The following is a 10,620-nucleotide window of genomic DNA, read 5'->3' as shown; positions in this document are numbered from 1 at the left end:
TAACTTTGAACCTGGACTTCAGGTCATTATGAAGCTATACTTGTCAAAGTAGGAGGATAGAACATATTTTATTTAACAGCTTGCCAGCCTGATTTATAACTTTAAAATATTTGTATGTAAGGTATTTGGAGTCTCATTTGCACCAGCCCTCACAAATGTTAAGGAAGTGCTGGGGACTAGGCTCCTTGTCCTCCACTGGGTCTTTTATCCTGACTTCAGATTATTCAATTTGTTTTTCAAACTACTCATGAAGAATGATTTTCTGAAACTGTGGTTCTTTTTTTTTAAGGGGAAACTAACATTTATTGATTGTCTTAATGGATACTTTAGATTAATTCATTTATTTAATCTTCATAACAACTCTGTGAAGTAAATGTAATCTCCATCACAGGGATGAGGAAACTTAAAAAGTAAATAACTAGTCCTTCACAGCTAAAGAAATAGCTAACTGGCTTCATCAAACCCTCCAGTCATCTTTTCGTCCCACCTTCTGACTTTTAGTAGATGTCCTGACTTCCTATTTTACTAAGAAGTTTGAGAACAGGTACAGTAAAAGTCCTCAAATTATCTTCCACCTCACGGTCTCTGAGTATCTTCACCCTACCTCTCTTTTTTCACTCTATCTTCTTTCCCTTTATTTAGATAATCCTCCACTTTTGACTCCAAGGCATCTAGTGTTATCAACTTTCTCTTCTCCTACCTCACTCCTATCTTTGACCTGTACCTCTCAATTGGCTTCTCCCCTGATAAAGCATTCCCTATTCTAAAGGAATTTTTAAAACTTCCTTTGACTTGTTGATATCTTTATTAATTCCTTAATCTTCTCCTCCTCTTGATAGCTGAATTTCTTCAAAGTGAAGTTAATCACTGCTTCATCATTCTTTAACCCTTTACAATCTATATTCCCTAATTCTACAAGATTTTCATCCAAAGACCCTGTGAAAAACTAATATTTTTTAATGGATAACATACCTAATAAAATGCATAAAGTACAGTAATCTTAACTGTGCAGTTAGAAGATTTTTACATATGCATATACTCTTATAACCACCATGTAAATCAAGATATAGAATATTTCCACCACTCCATAAAGTTCCTTTGTGCTTCTTTTCAGTACATACCATCAGCTACTACCTACCCAAAGGTAATACTGTTGTGATTTAGACAAACATTGATTAGTTCTGCCTGTTGTTGAACTTTATACAAATGGAATAATGTGCTACAAATTCATTTGCATGTACTCTTTTGTATATGACTTATTTCACTTAAAACAATATCCATGAATATCCATCTTTTTGTTGACTCTATGAATAGTCCTTTATTATTTTTCTTTTATCACTGGTAGTATCCCATTGTATGACTATACCTCACTTTGTCCTTTAACCTGTTAATGGAAATTGGGGTTGTTTCCAGTTTGGAGTTATTATGAATAAAGCTGCAATAAACATTCTTGTAAAAATCTTTCTAGGGAGACATACTACTTCACTTGGGTATATACCTAGGAATGAAATTGCTGTGTCATAAGGTAAGTGAGCTTGACATTAGTAGAGACAGACAATTTTACAAAGTGGCTGCTTTATTTTACACTCATAGCAGCAGTGTCTAAGAGTTGGCCCACATCCTTGACAGCATGTGATATTGTTAGTCTTTCAAAAAACTTTCATTTTTTAAAACGTTAGTCATTTTGGTGCATGTGTGATAATATTCATTGTGGTTTTAACTTGTATTTTCCTAAGAACTAATACTGTTGAACACCTCTTTATATGTTTATTGGCCACTTAGATACCCACTTTTGCAAAGTGCCTATTCAAATATTTTATCCAATGTTCTTATTTGGTTTTTGTAGTTTTATAATTGATTTGTAATGCTTTGTCAGATATATGTACTGTAAATGTCTTCTCCCAGTCTGTGGCTTGCCTCTTCACTTTTTTAATGGTGTCTTTGATGAGAGGAATGTAAAATTTTGATGATATCTAATTTGTCAATTTTTAATTTTATGATTAATGCTTTTTAAGTCCTGTTTAAGAAATCTTATCTGCCCTAAAGTCATGGAGATATTCTCCTATATTTTCTTTTAGAAGCTTTATAATGTTTTCTTTCATGTATAAGTCTATGATCCATCTCAAATCAACTTTTGTAAGAATCAGGTTCATTTCTCTTTTGTGTGACATCTGGTTGCTGCAGCACCATTCACTGCAAGATCTTTTTCTCATTGAATGATATTAGTGCCTTTGTAGTGAATCAACTGACTGTATGAGTAGGCCTACTCCACTGATACATTTGCCATTGATTAGGGCTAAAACTGAGTAAAATGTTAACTTGTAGATTTTTGTAAATGATTTTTGTCTGGTAGAGAATGTAACACCAAAGGCTACAGTTTATTTTGACCTGTAAAACATTAACCTGCAGGACATTGTAACCTAGCAAATTTATTTCAGCACACCTTTTGTGATGACCTACATACACTCAGTTTCTCTAATTTTTCTATAAACCAGCTTTATCATCTTGCTCGTTTCCCGATTAAAAAATTAAATAGATCTTGGAAACATATTCATATTCATTCTACATTTGTATGATAGTCATATCTTTAAATTTTGAAAATTATACTTTGACAACACTGAAGCGTTAAATGTTATTCCAATGAGTTATGTGAACGGGGTGACTAGCGATGCCATTATCCAATGTAGAGAATACGTAAGAAGTCTCTTAGGAGAAAATATTTTTGTTTTGGTATATTATTTTCCATTAAGATGGACATGCATAACATGCAAATGGAAAGACTGAGAGTAGAGGGCTAGAGGAAAAAATCTGAGAAATTTTGGAGTTGTTAGCATGTTATGTGATTATTGGAATTTAGGAGATGAGAGGGCCTAGAGATAGCATGGATATAATTCTGTAAAAAATAAACATTTAGGGAGTAGGTGAAGAAAAGCCATCAAAGGAAACAAGGAAGGAGTAGTAAAAAGCAGCCATGAGAGCAATTTTACGGAGTGAGTGGTCAATGTGCAGATGCAACCCAGGGGACAACTAGGATGGGAATTGAAAAGAAGCAATTGAACTTAGCAATTAAGAAGTCTTTGGTGACCTAGTAAAAGCTCTTCCAGTAGAGAGGTAAGGATGTAAGCCAGATTTGCTGTGGGTTCAGAGAAAATGAGATATGAGGAAATGGATGCTGTATAGATTGTTTCAGGAAGTTTGGCTCTAAAACCTAAATCAGATCATAATAATTCACTGCTTAAAACATGCTGATGGGTTTCCATTACACTTGAAACAAAATTCATCTCCTTATCATAATCTGTTAGGTTCTATGTGATTAGGACTCTGTTTATCAATCTGCCTTTCTATACCACTCTGCCACTCTCATTGTGCTTCAAACTTATTGAATTCTTTTTTTCCCTTGAACATGCCAATCTCGTTCCTATCTTAGGGCCTTTGTGCTATTGCCTCTTTTTGATATACTCTCCCTCCAGACCTTTGCAAGGTTTGTGCAACAGTAATGAAGGCATCCTGGTCAGATCTCCCTTTAAAAGAACCTGCTGTGAGGATCATTAGTTAACACCTTCGAGCTGCTCTACCTTCAGATCCACTTACAATGAGACCACACTTACCCTGAGATCTAGCCAATGAGTGAGTACTGCAGGGATATCAGAGCTAGTGTTAGGCTATTTCTGCCTAACACAGGACTCCTTGAAAGGGCAATTCTTGCTTTGGGGCTCCTCATTGGCCTAAGATTTTCTCACAACTACATTTCACTCTGAAGCTCTTCCTACCTAATTTTCCTTCCTTCCTGCTCTCCTTTCCCATGTGTCACAACTGGATTGTTGTTTGAAGACTCTCTTGCCTTCTTCTTGCCACACCTTATTCTCACAGATGTTTCCTAGTCTCTGTCACATCCAATTCTATCTTTTCTTCTGGACTTTACAGGACCTGAGGTAACACAGCTGGCAATCATTTTATATCTCAGTATGAATGTCACTTTCTCAGAGACCTTCCCAAATTTGTAGTACTCAACCTCTGAGTATTCAACTCACCTCTTATCTCACCCTCCTGTCTTATTTTTGTCATAGGATTTATCATTGCACTAAAAAATTTTTAAACTGCTTTAGGTATGCTATTTTAAAGTAAACTACAAATATTTTGAACATTTCACCTCTAAACATTTTAGTTTGTATCTCTAAACAAGAGAACATTTTCATAGATTGACAAAATATTATTAGAACGCCTGACAAAATAATTTGCTTGTATCGTCTGTCACCCTGTCCATCTATCACCCTGTCCATATTCAAATTTTCTCAATTGTCTACATAATGCCTTTTATAGCTGCTTTGTCCAAACCAGTATCTAATTCAGGACATTCTATCTGGTTGTACTCTCTTCTAAGATCTTTTGATCTAGGTCAGCCCCTTTTTTTCCATGCACTGACTTGTTGAAGAGAATAGCCATTTGTCCTGTAGAATGTTTTACTTTCTGGACTTGTCTGATTGTTACCTCATGGTGCCTTTTTTTTTTTAAAAAAAGAGGTTTCCTTATCTCCTATATTTCCTATAAAATGGAAGATTAAACATTACAATTTAATAAAATTGAAGTTAAACATTCTTGGCTAAGAGATGTAAGAGGTTGGGTTGGGTACTTCATATTAATTATATTAGTAGATATTTGATATCTGATAATACTCCAAGTTGCTGATGCTAACTTAAACCATTAGATTAGACTGGTGACACCCTGTGGTAAAATTACATTTTCCCCCTTGGGACCAGAAAGTCACCTATGTGGCATTGCTTTGGAAATATATGAAGATACAATTCTCCAACACAAATCAATTTTTTTAATGCAGTTATTTTATCTTGAATTCAATGCTTTTGTCTGCTTGTTTACTTTGCTTAATGGAGTTTTTGCTGTACAGAAATGTTTCATTATCATATAGTAGAATCTGTCAATCTTTGCGTGTTGTATTAATCTTTTAGGGCTGCCATAACAAAATATTGGGTTGGCCAAAAAGTTCGTTCAGGTTTTTCCATAAGATGTAGCGAAAAAACTTGAATGAAGTTTTTGGCCAACCCTGTACAACAGACTGGGTGGCTTAAACAACAGGAATTTATTTTCTCACAGTTCTGGAGGCTGGATGTTTAAGATCCAGGTGCCAGCAGGGTTGGTTTCTCTGGAGGCCTCTCTCCTGGCTTGCAAATGGCTGCCTCCTTGCTGTGTCCTCACATGATCTTTTCTCTGTGTGCACATATCCCTGGTTTCTCAACCTCTTCTCATAAGGACATCAGTCCTGTTGGATTAGGGCTCCACCCTTGTGACCTCATTTAACCTTAATTACCTCTCTAAAGAACATTCCACGAAATGTAGTTACATTGGGGGTTAGAGCTTCAGTATATGCATTTTGGGGAGACACAGTTCAGCCTATAACACATTTATATAGCATCTGACTTTTGTGTCGCATTTAGGCAGGACTTCACCACTCTTAATATTATAAAAGCACTTCCTCACACTCTCTTGTAGTACTTTTTTAGACTTCATTTTTTATTATTAAATCATTCATCCATTTGAAATTTATCCTGGTGTTAAGTTTGTGGTATGAATCCATCGTTATCTTTTTTCCACAAGGCTACTCAGTTCCAATACAACTTATCTAACTATTAGGGAAAAGCAATGGACTAGATGTGATTTTGCCATAGACTAGATTGGATGTTTTAATACCAGAAAGGAAATCATAATTATAGAAATGGGACTTATTCTTATAATCAACCATGAAAAGAAAGCTATAAGATATGCCTTAGACAGAAAGCAACCGGAAGGAGAGATTGGGTAAAATATACTTGAAAGCAGTATTGGATAACAAGAAAATAAACTTCTTTCTTGTTTGGAACATGTCAAGGTCAGATTGCATAGTAAACAGTTTTCAATTATAAAAAATAACACCTCCTTGTCCTTCATGTATTTTGCAAATATTTTTCCTACTTCATTATTTGCCTTTCAATTTTTTAATCTTTGTATTTTTGGGGTTTTATTGGTTTTATTATCATACTTGTCTTTTACACATATATTTTTTCTATCTATTGCTGCTTGCAATCCATTCAATTTTCCTTCTTGAAAACATTCTAGGTGTCCATCTATTTATTTTAGACTAATTGCCTTCTAAGCCTTTTGTATCTCACCTTTTCTCTTTTCATTGAATTATGAAACATACTAGTTTTCTCTTGCTGCCATAAAAGATTACTACAAATTCAATGGCTTAAAACAACACCCACTCACTATGTCTCAGTTTTATAGGTCAGAAGTCTAGGTACAGTGTGGGTCAACTCAGTTATCTGCTTAGGGTCTCACAAGGCCTAAATCAAGGTGTCAGAAGTGATGTGCTCCCTTCTGAAGGCTCTGAGGATGAATCTGCTTCCAAGCTTAATCAGGTTGCTGCCAGGATTCAGTTTCATGCTTTTGTAGGACTGAGGTCCCTGTTTCCTTGCTGGTTGTTGGCTGGAGGTTGTCTCAACTTCTAGAAGCTGCCCACATTCCTTGACTCATAACATAATTTTTTCTTTTTAAGGCCAACCATGGTGGATTGAGTCCTTCTCATTATGCACATCTCTCTGACCTCTTCTGCCTCAATAGGGAGAAAGTTCCCTGCTTTTTAGGGCTCATGTGATTAGACTGAGCCTACTGGAGAATCTCCCAATCTTAATGTTGGTAACCTTAATTACACCTGCAAAGTTCCTTTTGCCATGTAATATAACATATTCACAAATTTCAGGAATTAGGGCATGGACATTTTTGGTGAGCCATTCTACCTCCCACACTAGGTTATAATTCTTGTCTTTTATGTCTATCTTATTTTTTATTTCACTCATTTTTATGGAGTATACCTCTCAGAGAGCATAAATGACTGAATTTTCTGAAATCTTTATTATGTTCTCACATTTGATTTTTGTCTTGACAAGGAATAGAATCCTAAATTCAAATAATTTCCCCTTACAATTTTGACGGTATTGTCATCTATCTAATGTTTCTGATAAGAAATCTAATGCTAATTCAATTATTATTCTTTTATAGGAGATCAGATTCTTGTCTCTGAAAGCTTTTAGGCCTTTTTCTTTTCTTTTTGATGTTATGAAATGTCTTGTTGATGTGGCTAGGTGTGGTTTCTTTACCATTTATTTTGTTCAGCGCTAGGAATATCTATCAATCTGGAGACTTGTGCTACTCTTCAGTACCTTGAAATTTTTCTTCAAGTATTTATTACTTTGATAGTTTTCTGCCTCTTCTCCAGTTGTTGCTCTCTCTTTCTGGAATTCCTATTAATCATACGATGGACCTATTGAATTAATCCTCCACATTTTTTCAATTTTTCCATGTTTTTGTCTGAATGCTATATGTTCTGAAATAGTTCCTCAATTAAACCATCTCACCATTGTATTAAAATTTTAATTTCTGCAATCATATTTATTTTCAAGTCTTTTCTTACTGTCAGGATGTTCCTTTTTCAAAGTATCCCATCCTCCAATACAGTATTTTCTTGACCACCTCTTAGAAAGCTTAATATTATTAATTTATTATGAATTTCTTTTGGTTCCTAAGCTCAGTCTTCCTAGATAGCTGTTTGTTTTCTGTATTTTTATCTTTCATGCCATTGATTTTCTTCCTATCTCTGATGGTTTTTGATTTTTCATTCATTTTTTTAAGAGTGAGGTTCTAGACAGAGGTGAAGAGAAAGAATAATGAGGAGGGGAATCTGGAGAAACTGAAGTACAGTGGTTTCCTAAAGAGCTTCTAAATTTACATTTTGTATTTAGCCCTCTTCTCATTTCCACCCTCTACTGTATAACTCTAATCCTAGGGTCTCTCTGGGACTCTGCCAGTCAGATTAACTCTCTCTGAACCTTTAGTCATCTCCTGCAAATTCTGAGATGCCACTTTGATGATCTGTGTCATTTGTTAACAGGCTTCCATGTCTCTTTAGATCTTTCAAATATTTTTCGAAATATCTTGTCTGCTGATGGTTTTTCTCCAGGTCACTTCAGTATTAGAAATTAATTTCTCAACTATTGTTTCATTAAGGTTTCAGGAGGAAGACTAAACAAATACTAATGCTACTATCTTCTTAAATCAGGAGTTTTATCTACTTTTGGCTCTGGCTCTGGACTTACCATTCTGATTACCATATTCTATTTTCCCAAATTATTTGCCCACAAAACCCATTCTCCACGAAATGACCATAAACATCTCACAAAATTCTAGTGTTTCAGAGACCAGGTGTGAAAAACACTAACATTTTATTAGGTACATTACTCGTCATGTTAAAAAAAAAGTATCTTGTATACTTGGTTTATTAATATGTATTTTGTTAGGAATGGGTATTGAGTATTTTCCAGTGTTTTTTTGACATTTGAGATGATCACCTTAACCTAGAATTATGATTAATTAGTTATGATTAATTATTACAGATTTACATTTTGAACTATATATTTTTAAAATAAACACTACTTGGTTATAGTGAAATGTTCCTTAAGATAATGCCAAATTCATTTTGTCACTATCTAGGCCTTTCGCACATATGTTCACTAATGAATATCAAATATGAGGCCAACACATACAATGGTGAGCAACATGCACACACTCTCATCATGGAGCATGCATTCAGTACTTTAAATGCTTTTTAAGATGCTAAGGGTTGTGCTAGTTTCAAAAATTAAGCTAAGAACCTCTCCATCATGCTTTGGATTTAAAGCACAAGAATTAGCTCTTTAAGAATTTTTAAAACTCACCCATACATCTGAGTAGGCTGGATGCCTTTTTATTTTGTGATACAGAACTTTGGCATCATTTTTAAGTCCTGTCTATAGCTATTAACCTAAATCAGTTTTCTACCTTTTTTGAGTCCTTATCTTTGTTTTCCTTGAAAAGTGACTATTTCATTTTGGTATTAATATTTATTGGCAGAATGAAGTTGTATAAAGTATTTTAATAATTTTTAAACCTCCCTTTTAAACTATCAACTTTATTAGTGACAATATTCCCTTACCTGTTGCACTTCTCTAACTCTGTCAATTTTATTGGTATTGCCAAAAACACTTCTCTAACTCTGTCAATTTTATTGGTATTGCCAAAAACCAGTTTATTATTGGATTATGAGAATATCTTACCAATTTACTATTTTAACAATTTTCTCTCACTGTTGTGGCCTCTCCCATTGCGGAGCACAGGCTCCGGACGCGCAGACTCAGCGGCCATGGCTCACGGGCCCAGCCGCTTCGCAGAATGTGGGATCTTCCCGGACCGGGACACGACGCGTCCCCTGCATCGGCAGGTGGACTCTCAACCACTGCGCCACCAGGGAAGCCCTAACAATTTTCTTTTTAAAACCTGTTTTCTAACTCTTTTGTTGTCGTTTTATCTTTAGTAATTTCTTCTTCCTAATTTCAATTAATTTTGTTCATTTCTAAAATATTCAAATAAATGTTTGGTTTATTTTCATTCGTATTTAATAATAATTTTCTTCTATAGCTTGGTCTCTTATCTTACAATTTTAATACATAGTTTTTTCACTGTCATTATGTTCAAGTATGTAATTGCAATTTTACTGTCCTTTTAGACTCAAAGGTGATTTATAAAGACACTTTGAAGTTTTCTACTTTTGTTTTTTCGGGGGACTATCCTGTAAATATTAATTTTTATTTAGCTTTATTCCATCATACCATCTTTACTTAACCAAATTTAGCTCATCCTTCTAGGCCTAACATATATGTCATCTCCTTCAAGAAGTCTTTCTTCTACCCTGCTGTGTTCTCTCCCTTTTCTAAATCTGTACATGTATCCCTTTATATTTATACCACAGGGTTTATATATCTTCCTCCTTCCCCGGCTCGACCTACCCTCAAGCAATTTCATTCCTTTATGAGATTTTCAGTTTAGCTCAGTACTTTTTGAGTTTTCACAGCAAGATTCCATTCAGTGCAACAAATAGTTATTGAGCATCTAGGAATAGCGTTAAATGAAAGGTATAATCCTGGCCTTCAAGATTAGTAGGAGAGATGAACAGGTAAAGATATTAAATACCCAAGTGAGCTTCAAGAGACTTGGTTAGGTAAGTGAAGGTAACATCATGTGTATAAGTAGCTTACAGACCTTGAAAATAAGGACAAAAACGTTCAAAGGAGGAAGAGGGGAGCAAACGGCCCTTTAGGTACAGCTCCACCGTAAATTGCCTAATAATTCAACCCAGTGCTTATCAAAGTATAATCCATAGCACCTGCCTCAGAATCACTTGGCGTTTGTAAGGGAAAAAAAAAAACTTAGATTCACACCTACTAGAATCAAAATGAGGGATATTTAAATCTGCGTTTTAAACAAACTCCCCATGTACTTAAACCATCCAAAAATGTAGAACACAAGGCTGTCAAATTTCGCAGACCTCTTTCGTAAGCCTCCCCCTCCTTCTAGCCAGAGAACAGCCTGCGGCGTCTCTCTTCCCTTCCCGCCCCGTCTCCGGACACTGGCCCACACGCCGCAGGCCTTCTCTCCTGAGGCCTAGCTCAGCCACCTTCCGACCGAAGAGCCAAACAGACACTCAGATCCTCGCTTCGCAAAGAATTAGAGAGAAAAAGCGATAGGCCAATCTAAAGG

This window comes from Delphinapterus leucas, chromosome 3 (genome assembly GCF_059928025.1).
Source record: "Delphinapterus leucas isolate spDelLeu-1000000601 "Yukka" chromosome 3, BTC_Dleu_Yukka2, whole genome shotgun sequence".
Classification (NCBI taxonomy): Eukaryota; Metazoa; Chordata; class Mammalia; order Artiodactyla; family Monodontidae; genus Delphinapterus; species Delphinapterus leucas.
This window is presented reverse-complemented; position numbering follows the sequence as displayed.